A 14310-nucleotide genomic window follows, 5' to 3' on the forward strand; every position below is an offset into this window, starting at 1 on the left:
AGTGAAAATTTGGCCAGTGGAAAGTGGCTTTAAGTGAACAATTAATATGTTTGAATGATGATTCTCATTCCCTTCCAAAAAATGCTGTGAACAATGCTTTGGAACAACAAGTCCCAAGAGAGCCTTCCTTCAACACTGCCAAATTTTTCATCTGATTACTGGACTCAGCAAGGCATTGATGGAGGCAAAATTCCAGTTGGCAGATGTGTTCCTAGCTCATTCTTTTCAAGATAACCAATAAGGATTGTATTTTGTTACCTGCATCTCAAAAGTGTCAAGTTCCCACAGATTTCCACTGTACCAGTAAAACTTGAAGAGGCAGCCATAATTCATTATTGAGGAGGTCTTCAAACACTGGACATGGCATCAGAAAACCAAGGTTTTTAGGTTATTAGGAAGTGGCTAAACTTATGCAAGTATAATGGAATGTTATTATGCCATAAGAAATGGAGAGTTTCATAGAAAATAGGTAGAGCTCTATGGACTGATTCAGAGCAAACAAAGCAGAGAGAGGAGAACAATTTATACAATGATAACATTACAGAGAAGAACTATGAGGGGCAGCTAGGTGACACAGAGGATAAAGCACTGACCCTGGATTCAGGAGGACCTGAGTTCAAATCTGGCCTTAGACACTTGACACTTATTAGCTGGGTGACCCTGGGCAAGTCACTTAAACCTCATTGCTACAAAAAAAAAGAAAAAAGAAGAAGGAGGAGGAGGAGGAGGAGGAGGAGGAGAAGGAGGAGAAGGAGAAGAAGAAGAAGAAGAAGAAGAAGAAGAAGAAGAAGAAGAAGAAGAAGAAGAAGAAGAAGAAGAAGAAGAAGGACTTGAGAACTCTGGACAACGAATTAATAAACAACAAGTCCAGAAAACTGAAGATAAAACACATCACTCACCTCATGCCAGAGAGGTGATAACTTAAGGTGCAGACAGACAGACAGACAGACAGACAGACCAAGAGAGACATTTTGGAGCAAGTTCAGCTTGAAATTGGTCCAAATCATAGCCCTGTATGACCTGAAGCAAGGCACCTACATTCTTTGTGAATCCCTGTCATTATCTGTTAAGAAAGGGTGTTAGAGTATTCGATCCCTATGCTCACATCCAGTGCTGCATTTTAAGAAACTTTTTAAGAAACTAACCTTTGAGTTGGGCAGGTGTCTAAGGTAGGTTGACAGAATTAGTGTATTCCAGCAAAGTGGATTAGATTTCCAGAAGGTGAATTCTTGTTTTCTGCCTGATCTCCAATGGAAAATGAGAGATGTGCTTCCACTGGGAAATTCCCCTGTACTTTTGGTAAGGATATCATAAAGATAGCCAGGTTGCCCTGACTATTTTATAGAAATCTTCAGAAGCATTGGGACTCTGACCTCACCTTGAATATTAGCTGGTCTCTCTTTGAACATTAGTTTCTTTTTTGTGTGTGTGAGGCAATTGGGGTTAAGTGACTTGCCCAGGGTCACACAGCTAGTAAGTGCTAAGTGTCTGAGGTCGGATTTGAACTCAGGTACTCCTGACTCCAGGGCCAGTGCTCTATCCACTGCACCACCTAGCTGCCCCTGAACATTAGTTTCTTCCTTTATCCTAAAAAATAATTTCTCCCTATTCTGGAGATCCCCAAACTCCAGACTCATAAAGTCCATTCCCATTTTGCCCCACTCCTCCCCTCTTCCCTTTGCCCCAATATTGATATTGACTGATAAATCTCAAAGGCAATTTTTCATTCATTCAATAACCATTTATTAATCACCTGCTGCATGTCAGATACTGGGTATATGCACCCGGGCTGCAGAGATAAAAACAAAATCATCTCTACCTTCATAGAGATTATATTTTTCATAAAGAGATATGGCAGGTAGTCAGATAAGAAAATGAAAAAATATATACAAATCAAATAGAATACAATTTGGGTGGAGACTACCAACTGAGTGGTCTCAGGAAAGTTAACTTTTGAATGATGGTAGATATTCTAAGAAGCAGAATGGAAGAAGTACATTCAGGCATGGAGGATGCCCAGTGTAAAGAAACTGGAGAAGGAAGGGAGAGAAGGGAGTAGTTTGGCTATACTGTAGAGTGTATGAAAGAGAGTAATATGTGATAAACCTTCTGGATCAGTTAGGCCAGATTGTGAAGTGCTCTAAATGCTGAATGGAGGAATTAGAATTTTATTACGAGGCAATAGAAAGCCATTAAAGCATCTGGACCAAGGAAATGACATGATCAGACCATAGCTTTCGGAATATCCATTTAGCAGCTATGTAGAGGATAGAACAGAAAGAGGAGATAAATAAGGCAGCCAGGACACCCAGGATTGTATTACTTAGGAATGGCTCAGATACTTCAAGTCGAGGAATGGTGACAGATGGGAGGTTTGTTGTGAGAGTAGACTCAATAAGCATTGGCAACTAATTGGAACATAAAAGAAAGAATAGGACAGATTGAGGGATGACTTTGAGATTGTAAAGGTGGGCAACTGGAAGGATGAAAGTGACCTTGACAGAAATGGCTGAGTCAAAGGTTTGGAATAGTGTGGACAGTGAATATTGCATCTTATTTTCTACTTGTCAAGTTTGAGATGACAATGGAACATACAGCTGGAAAAACTTAGTATGCAGTTGATGATAAGGTAATGGTGCTCAGGAGACATATAGGTCTCAGAGTCCTTTTCTGCTTTATTCCCCCACCAGCTACCTTACTCTACCGATGTTACCCTTTATCTGTTTATCTGTTTGTCTATGTGTTTGTTCATTCTATCTATCTATCATCTATCCATCTATCTATCTACCTACCTACCTACTTATCTTCTATTAATTGATCTATGGGTGTGGATTTAAATAGATATATAGCACAAAGGTATAAAGTTTGCTTCTCACCCACCTGCCCTCATGCTGGCCAGTCTAGGGTTCCATGCTGCTGAAACTAAGACAATCTCAGGTTCTGAGGGATAACCCTGGTTTAGGCAGTATACTCTCCAGCTTTTTATCACTTTAGATCCTGAGTCCGTAGTACCAACATACCTTCCATTATAAAATGAAATCAATCACCATGACACTATTGATTCTTTTGTTTTTAGTGAGGCAAAATTGGGGTTAAATGACTTGCCCAGGGTCACACAGCCAGTAAGTGTCAAGTGTCCGAGTCCGGATTTGAACTTGGGTCCTCCTGAATCCAGGGCCAGTGCTCTATCTGCTGCACCACCTAGCTGCTCCAACACCATTAATTCTTAAACAACAACACCTTTGCTAAATGAGTCAAAAGCAATAAGAATAATAGTATTTATTCAATAGAAGACAAAAGTTGGAATAATGAAAACATAACAGCCAACCCCTAAATCTGGGTCACATTTTCTCACAAATTCACATAATGTAAGAGTGTGACCATAGGGAAGAGTGGGTCCTCACAGGAACTTTGCAGAGAGGTTGATGAGAAGGGAAATCTATATGCTCAGGACAATTAGTGACTCTAGACAGCAGACCTTAATGTCCTTGGATTTTATGGAAAATTCTGAACCACGAATCTCCTGCTAGGAAAAATAATAATAACTTTTCTATGATAGCCATTATCCCTTCTGATCCTGACAGTTTTGTGGTTAAAGCCACTTCTGTGCCACCCTTGGGCTGCTAAAGCCGTGAAAGACTCAGCAAACATCTCCACTTGGCACAATGCAAAGAAAGCATTGTACTCTTTCAATGGCAAGCAGTTTCCTTAAGCCAGAGAACTACCATTCAAAGAATATTGTAGGGGTCAGCTAGGTGACACAGTGGTTAAAGCACTGGCCTCAGATTCAGGAGGACCTGAGTTCAAATCCAGCCTCAGACACTTGACACTAGCTGTGTGACCCTGGCCAAGTCACTTAACCCTCATTGTCCCGCCAACAAAACAAAACAAAACAAAAAACCAAGAAGAATATTGTAGATGCTCTTGCTGTTTCTATTTTTACTCACACATACACAGCCAGGTACCACCCAGATACAGCCTCTCATCACCTCCTACCTGGACTATTTCAATAGCCTTCTGGTTGGTTTCCCTGCCTCAAGTCTCCCTTCACTTTAATCCATCCTCTCCTCAGCTGTCAGAATGATCTTCCTAAAATTGAACTCCATCAAGTAGAAAATGTTGTGTTTGCACACTCATAATGACTTTGAGAAAGTTCACTGGCTGTCACCCGAGCCAAAGATGCTCTCCTCTCCCAGCTTTGCCTCCTGACTTCTCCAGCTTACTTCAAGTCCCTGATGAAAATCCCTCCTTCTACAAGAACCCTTTCCTGATCCCTTTCATAGGGTTTCCTTCCCTGTGTTGCTTATCTGCAATTTATCCTTCAATGCATCTTATTTGTGAATTATTGTTTTCATATCATTTCAGCAAAGAGACTCTGAGCTTATAAAGAAAAAAAAATGTGTTTGGCTCTCAGAGCCCTTCGTGACTTGATCCCTTCTTACTCTGCTTCTCACTTCTTAACCATGATGCTTAGTTCCTTTACACTGTCCATTACCCTCTTCCTGGAATTTTCTCCCTCCTCACCTCTGTCTCCTGAATTTCCCAGCATCCTTCAAAATTAAACTCAAATTCTACTTTCCGTAAGAAGCCTTCCTCTGTCTCTCCCTCCCCCACCGCCTCCCCCTCCTGCAAGTGCCTTATCTCTTGAATTACCTTCCATTTATGCTCCATATACATGCATGCATGCAAATAGATGCACTCACACACATATCCCTTATGTCCATAGTTGTTTGTATATTGCCTCCCAATGAGAATGCAAGTTCCCTGAGGGCAGGAATAGTGTTGTTTTTTCCTTTTTTCATATCCCCAGCACTTAGCACAGCGCCTGACACAAGATACTTCATAATTTCTCCTTTGATTGATAGTTTAATTAAACTGGCCAACTGCTCAGATCAGTTCTGAGGCTCTGAGGGCTTTCTACCTCTCAAGCTGTAGTTTGGAGTAGAGTTATGGAGCCTTTTCCTAGCCAGCCCTTTCAAAGAGCAGAGAATTCTGCTTTGTCCAATCAGGTCTCAGCAAAACTACTCCTCTGCTCACTGCAAAGCAGTTGTGAAGCTGATGTTTCTCTGTTTCTCTTCTCCAACCAACAAGGAGAATAGAACGCGATATGGACACCCTCTAAGACTGTAGGTGGCACTAGAGAGCAACAAGCCCAGACAACTCTTCACACATAGCTATGATTCCATTCTCTTCCAAAGAGCTTCCAGCAGCTGCAGAGCCTTTAAGGCCATGGTGAGGAGGCAGCTGGTGGCACAGTGGATAAAGCACCAGCCCTGGATTCAGGAGGACCTGAGTTCAAATCCAACCTCAGATACTTGACACTAGCTGTGTGACCCTGGGCAAGTCACTTACCCTTCATTGCCTTGCAATCAATAAATCAATAAATGAATGAATAGATAGATAGATAGATAGATAGATAGATAGATAGATAGATAGATGATAGATAAAATAAGGCCACAGTGAGCTCTCTCAGCTGACCACCCATCATCAGCTCTTTAGATGACACAGCTGGTACTGTGCCTTCTGTTCCCAGCTCTTCCTGTCCACATCTTTCTCTCCTACTCATCTTCATCCAGATGCCTCTTTTTCCTCTCCTCTGGCTCCTATTATCTCAAATGATAAAATATCTATAAAGTGATTAGCACAATAGTTAATACATAGTAGTCATTATATAAATGCTTATTCCCCTACAGGCCTTTAGCTTCTAATGTTCATATGAGTGCCTCTTCAGAGGCAAGTAGTTCATCTCTAACATGATGTGATACTCAAAAGAGCCACCTTTCTACTAGGTATGACTCCCAACAGTCATTATAAAATCTTTCCATAGGTTCCAAACAGTTATTTGATTACAGTTATCCTTTCCACATCATGACCTTCCCCATCTCAATTTTGATGTATCAATATATTGCATGTTGGAATAAGAAACTAAGAGGGAACCTTTGGAGAGTTGCAGAAGCCATAAACAACACACAAAGGCCAGCAGGTGACACAGAAAAAGTTTCAAAACTCAGAAATGCATGAAATATATATATATATATATATATACATATACATATGTAGCATTATAAAATATCAACTCAAAGTTTTCAGTAAGGTACTATAAACACCCTGTAAAAGAAAAAGAAAAATTCAGACTTCTTCTCTAATATGAAGGGAGGACCAAAAAATTTTGCAAGGATTTTCCAGATTGTGTGGGGGGAGCCATGCCTCTAACCCCTGTGATGTGGAAGGGATAACTATATTTCTAATTTCTCAGTTATAACCTTAAACAAAAATGAGCCAGTGGCCCACAATGCTGTGCAGCCATCATTACCACCATCATTGTTCTGCCTTCAGAATGGTCTTCTCAGTTCATTGATCTGAGAAACTGTTGTTTTGTGTTGGGTTTTTTTTTTAAGATCTTCAGAAGAATCAGTTTCTGTCAACAAAATTTCATCTAAAAGGCAGTTTCCAAATCATACATACAAATATGCATACATACATATATATCTATGTCTATACATAAACATGTACACATAAATAGGTATGTATGCATGTTGTCTCCATGGTTACAATGCAAATTCCTTTAGGGAAGGCATCATTTTGTTTTGATTTTTTAATCTTTGTATCACCAGCACTTACATAGTAAATATTTTAACAAGTTTGTTAAATTAATGAACTACTAGAAGTCAGCATTTACAAAGTGCTTCTAAGGTTTGTAAAGTTTTTTGCAAACATCTCATTTTATTCTCACAATAACTTTGGGAGGTAGGTGTTATTTTATCCCCAATCTATGGATGGAGAAATTGAAATAGACAGAGGATAAGTGACTTCCCCAAGGTAACACAGTTAGTAGTCAATTACTGGTTAAATAAGTATTTATTAAGTGCCTACTTAAGTGCAAAGTACTGAAGGAAAAGTGAAAGACAGTCCCTGCTTTCAAGGAATTTACATGCTGATGGGAGAGACAACATACAGACAACTATACAAACAAGACACACAAGTTAAATTGTAGATTATTAACAGATTGAAGGCACTTGCATTAAGGGGGATTGAGAAAGTCTGAATTAGAACTCAGGTATTCTTGACTTTAGGTTCAGCTCTCTATCCACTGTGCCACCTCACTAGAGGAAGTCACCTAAATACAGATGACAATTGAACCCATAGGTGTCTTCCCAGATTGCCCCTCCCTTTTACAACCCATCTCTTAGGAAATCTTTCTAATGTCCTTGTCTCTATTTCTCCAGTTTACTTCTTAACCTTTCATAACCTGGCTTCCAATCTCATGACTTTGTGGTCATGACTTTGTGCTGAACCCATAACAGCTGATAAGATCCTGGAAAAGGGATAAAGAGAGATATGATATTGTTGTTTGTCCTTTTTTCTTGAAGATGACCACTACATCAGGAAGTGATGTCATGACTTGCAATGAGTTGAATTTAAGTGAGGGAGGACTATGCAAAGTCACCAGCCTCAATCTCTTCTCCAGAGCCGTCTGGGTCCAGTGGCAAGATATATATCAGAAGCACTAGAAAAGGCCCCAGATGCATTGGGAGATTTTGACCTTTTAAAGCTAAGGTCTTTCACAGGTATCAGTTTGCCTGAGGCAACACCCATTCAGTGATTAAGGCTAGGTAAGAAGTGAGACAACGAATGGCTTCCTTATTTGAGAAGACAAATAAATGAAAAAACTTGGGTTTTAACTCCATTTTGTAGAGGGTACAGATGAAGATCCAGCAAAAAAAAGATGGAAAAGGAGCATCCTTTAGGAGAATCAAGAGATAGCAGTGTATCAAAAATCCAGAGAAGAGAGAGTATTCTAGAGGAGAGAACATTCAACAATATCAAATACTGCAGAGAGGTCAAGGAGGATGGGAAATGAGTAAAGTCCATCAGATCTGGCAGTCAATAACTTTGGAGACCACAAAGTCATGAGATTGGAAGCCAGGTTATGAAAGGTTAAGAAGTAAATGGGAGAAGTTGAGAAAAGGACATTAGAAAAATTTCCTGAGAAATGGGTCGTAAATGGGAGGGGCGATCTGGGAAGACACCTAGTTTGAGGAGGTCATAGTTTAGATGGAACCACTCTCCCATCCTCTACTCACACTGACAGGTTAGGTCCCCAGAGGGTGACTGTTATGTTGCTCTTTGGGATTCTAAGGGTGTCCCTGGGGTTGAGGTTGCGTTTCCAGTATTATAAGCCACCAATGGTGTGCTTCTCCCATTTATTATCAACTGATATTATTTAGTCATCCATAGTCAATTAACTTTTAGAAATAGGTATTTCTAACAGCTGGTACAAACTTTCCTCACCAAAATTCTGTGATACACTTCCACATATACCAGTCTAGTGAGAAAGTAGACACAAGCTTATGTAGCTCATGTGTCAAGGTGGTAGCCACATAGCTCCTAGTTATTGAAAGTCATTTACTGGATTTGTAGAGTCTTTGAAAAGTTTCCTCTGAGGGGTGGGATAGATTTCTTCTAGGATCATTATAATGTCCTGTAGCAGCATTTCTTTATTGTGTCTAGTTTGTCTTTTGCTCCCAAAGGAGAAACTGAAGCTAGCCTCTACTGTTCCTGGGAAACTGGTAGGATGTCAATGAAAAATCCAAATCCTCCAGCCCTCTAATATTTACAAGGTCAAATGCTGTCCAAGGTGACACGAGGATGGAGATATTCTGTTCCTCCACCCTACCTTCCAAAGTAATTTCCTCTCAGGAGCTGATTTCAGAATTAGGGCTAGCTGAAACTCCTCTCTTCTCTAAAATTGTTATCATTAAGTCATTTTTCATTCATGTCCAATCCTTCATGACTCCATCTGGGGTTTTCTTGGCAAAGATATCTGAATAATTTACTATTTCCTTCTCCAGCTCATTTTACAGATGAGGAACTGAGGCAAACAGGGTTAAGTGACTTGCCCAGGATCACAAAGCTAGTAAGTGTCTGAAGGTGGATTTTAACTCATGAAGATGAGTCTTCCTGATTCCAAGACCAATGCTTGATCTGCTGCTCTCCCTAGCTCCAGACTTAAATGTTGGGTTCCAAATTGGATTGCAATATATTTATTGAAGACTGCCAGGGAATGACATGTAATATATGAGTTTAATACCTCCTATTGATTCAATAGAGAAGTTCTCATTTAATAAAGGTATCAGTACTAGAGTATTTTATTAGTTATTTCAAATGATTTGGAGTGATTGATTAGGTAACTCATTTGTTAACCCTTGTTATAAAGATAAGTTAAATTGCTTGTCATAAGTAGCAATACAAAGACTAGAGTGCTGGACATTGGTAAAAGGTCATTGTTATTGGTGAAACTCATTGTTCAATTCAAGGCTGTACCAAAACTATAAGCAGATGAAGTTCTGGAAGATATGGGCATCTTCATTAGACTGCATAACATCCATCCAAAAGGAGAAAAAAGTATTTGTTTGTGTGGTGTTTTGAAGTCCTGTCTATATTGAAGGAACAGTGCACTGACAAATGTATTGAAAAGCAAAATTGTTCCAGAATTACAGAAATTCAAACATGAAGATAGGAAATGACCCTGCACCAGGCTTCATGTGCTAAAAGCTTAAGAAATTTCACCAAGAGACAGGTTTTAATGACCTGGAAATTCTTCTGACTTGAATCCCATTTTAAAGAAATCATTGGCTTTAGTCATACTGGCAAATTTTTAAAACAAAAAGAAATTGTGCACAGGATAAACTTTTAAGAGCAATCTGCATTTTTCCTACCATTTAAAAAATCTAGGCAATCAGCACAACCATCAATCAGGCCCTGATTTATAGTGTTTGCCAGTTTCCAAGGTGTAAATGCCCACACTGAACATTTACCAGCGAGCTCTCCCAAGGGTAGAAGCCGATTCCAACATGGCCCTGGCTATAGGCTAGTCTAGGCATCAAAAAATGGACTGAATATTAAAGAAGCATTTCTTTGGCAATGTGATATATGGCTTCATGACAAAGACTTAGAGATTATGTGTCAAAGGCATGTGAAATCCATGGCAAACTAAGGGGAAAATGATTGAAGCAAATAGAAGACATTGCATATAAATAGCTTTTCAGAAAACATGTAAACAGCTATATGACTGCAATTATTTTACTTTGTCCCAGTTAATTCACACACCAACAATTAACACATACTGTACTATGGTGCCTCCTATATAGTGTGATGAAATAATAGGATTTAACAGATACTCAAAGACCCACCTGGAGATTAATCTAGACTGATTGAATCAAGTGAGAGTGATTAACTGCTGATTAGCCTACTTCAAGTTAACTGAATTGTGATCACACCTGGCTAGCCCTTAAGAAGGTATTGTTCTCAGAAGCTAGACTGTGAACTCAACTTGAGAACACCTTCAAAACCAATGGATTTGGATGATGCCAACCAATCAGCTTGAAGCAGTGTGTAAGGACCGCCTCTGTTCCAGACCTATAAAAAGCTTCCACAATCAGCTTGCTGGAGAGTTCCTGATTAAAGCAGGCTTGTGGAGGAGGACTTGAGGAAGAACCCAACCAGCCTGGAACTCTAGGCTACATAGGCTTTTTCTTAATTTTCTGAACTTCTTATGAATACCTGTATGCTTTAATACATGTTTAATGCCCAAAGTTTGGTGCTGAAGCTTCTAATTTAAGGCAACCACAATTTAGATTTTAAACACCACAATAGGAATATATTGTATTGTAGGAGTACTGATATGGGAGTAATATGGTGTAATCAACAGAGTGTGTGGTGAAAAGTCAGAGAGTTCTGAATTCAAATCCTGTTGTTGATTTTTTTGTGTGTTTCCTGGCTATGTAATTCTGGGCAAGATGTTTATTTTCTATATGCCTTAGGAAATTCCCTAGGATTTAGGATTGCAAAGTAGGAAGGAACCTTAAAGGTCACCTAATTGAATGAGAGAGTTATCTATTGAACTTAGAGCTTAGAAAACTGAAGCCAGAGACATATGGTGATTGCCCAAGGTCATATAGCTAATAAGTACTATGACCAGCTACTCCGAATTCTTTCTAATATACAATGGTAATTTACCCCCCCCCATTTTACAGATTAATAAATTGAGGCCCAGAGAAGTTAAGAAAATGGCCCAAAGCTTCGTAAGTTTTAAGCAGTCTACAGAATGCAGACCTGGATGGTGAAAAGCGTGATGAATTTACAGACAATTTGGATTCAAATTCTGGCTGTGGGATTGTGAGCAAGTTATGTTTCCATTCTGGACCTCAGTTTCCCCATCTGCAAACAAGAGGAATAGACTGCCTTGCCTTTAAGTCCCTTCAGGTTCTTATACTAATCGACTAAGGCACAAGTAAGTCACAACCTGTTTTGGTGAGTTATTTTCTTTATTGGAGGCAGCCCAATGGCTCAGTAGATAGAGTAACAAATTTGGAATCAAGAGCACCTGAGCACAAATCCAGTCTCAAACCCTCACTGGCTTTGTTGACTTTGAACAAGTCACTTAACCCTGTTTCTGTCAGTTTCCTCATCTGTAAAATAAGCTGGAGAAACCACTCCAGTATCTTTGCCAAGAAAACCTCAAATGGAGTCACAGGAAGTTAGACACAACTGAACAACAAAAATGTTCTTTATTAGTAGAGGGAATTCCCCCCTACCACCATTGAATACTTGTTTTTATCAGCTGCAAACCTACTCCTCTGAGGTAGATGTTTTTGTAGATAACTGAAAGATTAACTGACTTGCCCATTTCACATATGCTGAAATTGAGGCTGAGATTAGTTAAGTGACATGCTGAGAGGTATACAGCTAGTAAGTGTCTGAGGCAGGATTTGCACTTGGCTTTTCCTGACTCCAAAGATAATACCATAGCCACTACTTTGCCTAGCTGCCTCATTTCATACTTCACTGGCATAAGGAAGGGCTTCTTAAACTTTTTCTATTCACAACTCCTTTTCATCTGAGAAAGTTTTACACAACCCTATGTATATAGGTATATAAAATAAGTATTCATCATTTTTTTACTGTTACCATATTTTTCATGTCCCCCACATTCAGTTATATGACCCCACATGGGTTTGCAGCCCACATTAAGAAGCTCTGATATAAGGAACTCCTAGTGAGGAATTGCCTTCTCCCAAAGCAGATCGACACCATCTCCTAACCTAATAGTTTCAAGTTACCTGGGACACCTTAAGTGACCTACCTGACATTAGAGGACTAGTATGTGTCAGAGGTTGCCCTGACTCCATCAACAGCCCTGTAACCATTGTGCTCTCCTGCCAACATATTGAAGGTATGGGTCAGAATGGAGGAGGTAAGTAGCTTGCTCTCCTCTGCCCAGACTGGAGCATACCTGGAGCCATGTGTTCAGTCCTGGTGGCCACCTTTTGGGCTGGACATCAGCCTAGACTGTATCCATAGGAAGGGGATCAGCATTGCACCATGGAAAGAGTGTTGTGTATGGAGACAGAGTTCAGGCCGAAGTTCTGTGTGACTTTGCGGAAGTCTCTTGACTATCCTGGGATTCAATTTCATGACCTGTGAGGTCCTTTTCTGCTCTAGGTGAATGATCATGATTAGTGTTGAGTGGTTTCACAACCAAGGAGCAGTTGAAGTAGGTGGGGATGTTCAGAATGGAGAAGTCAAGAGCAAGGGCATGGATTCTTAACCTGGACTCTGTGAATTGCCCATTTCATTTTCTTCAATATGTTGATAATTGGATTTCAACATAATTGTTTCCCCTTGTAATCTTATTTATTTTATGCATTTAAACCATTATTCTGTAAAGAGCTTTACAGGTTTCACCAAAGAGTTTCATCACACACACACACACACACACACACACACACACACACACACACACACACAAATGGTGATGAACCTCCAATCTAATAGAAGCCTGATAACTATCTTTCTGTACTGAAAGGATTATTATATACAAGAGGAATTAGAGTAATTCTTCCTGCCCCAGCAGAGTAGAACTAAGACCAATGAGTAGAAGCAGCAAGGAGACAGATTTAATCTCCATGTAAAGATGAATCCCTAACAGTGCTGTCTTTCCAAGAGTAGAATGGACTGCCTTGACAAATACTGAGCTCCCTGTCCCTGAAAGTCTTCAAGTAAAGCTGCTTGGTAACGCTATTGTAGAAGAGTCATCCCTGAGTAATGGTTGGGCTCAATCTCTGAGGGGCTGCTAGACAGCACAGTGGATAGAGCACAGGGCCTGGAGTCAGGAAGATCTGGATTCAAATCTGGCCTCAGTCACTAACTAGCTATGTGACCCTGGGCAAGTCCCTTCATTCTGTTTGGCTCAGTTCCCTCATCTGTAAAATGAGCTGAGGAAAGAAATGGCAAACTACTCCAGTATCTTTGCTAAGAAAACCCCAAATGGGGTCACAAAGGATCAGACACAACTGCAATGACTGAACAACAACAACAACAACAAATCTCTGAGGCATCTGGGTCCTATAAGGTTGTGATCCAAATACCAATAATAGGATCATAAACTGAGAGCTCCACAGGACCTTAGAGGCCATCAAGTAAAATCTGTCATTTGACAGGTGAGGAAAATGAGGCCAGAGCAGCTAAGTGAGTTACTATCTGAAATGTGATTTGAACCCAAGCATCCAAGTCTACCACTTCTGTTCCATGCTGCCCTCGCCTTTGGCCTTCTGAGAAGGGAATATAGAGCTGATTAGGAAAGTTTGACTGCACTCCTGGGCTAGACTGTGACATTCCGGCTCCAGGATACTTTATGACCATTGCTGCTGCAGATGCTGATTACACACCCCCGCAGTGAGGAACATGCCAGCACAAACCATGATGAATGGCCACTGTGTATGTCTGTATCCTCAAAGGACCAACCTTGCGCATAGGCTGCCTATTCCAGGTGGCCACCCACAGGGACTGATTTCAGGGGTCCTTGGAAGACCCCCCCAAGCCCTTCAGAAAACCTTCTCAGAGTGTTAACTGATTCATAAAATGAGGACAAATCCTCTCATCCCTTAGGGAGACATGACACTACAGATGTCAATCCTTCTAAGAGAAGAAATACAGACACATTCCCACCGAGGTGGGCACAGATTACTGAGACCACATCCTTTCAAGAGAGCAGGATTGATACAGGGGAGGAATGAGGGAGCATCAGGGCACTGAGTGCTCAGGAAATAGGTGGGGATAGAGGAGGGGACTCCTAAGGAGAGAGTTAAAGTGTTCAGTCATTTTTCAGTCGTGTCCAACTCTCTGTGACCCCATTTGGGGTTTTCTTGGCAAAGATACTGGAGGAGTTCCCCATTTTCTTCTCCAGTTCATTTTACAGATGAGGAAACTGAGGCAAATAGGATTAAATTACTTATCCAGGGTCACACA

The sequence above is a fragment of the Dromiciops gliroides genome, chromosome 2 (assembly GCF_019393635.1).
Source record: "Dromiciops gliroides isolate mDroGli1 chromosome 2, mDroGli1.pri, whole genome shotgun sequence".
Taxonomy (NCBI): Eukaryota; Metazoa; Chordata; class Mammalia; order Microbiotheria; family Microbiotheriidae; genus Dromiciops; species Dromiciops gliroides.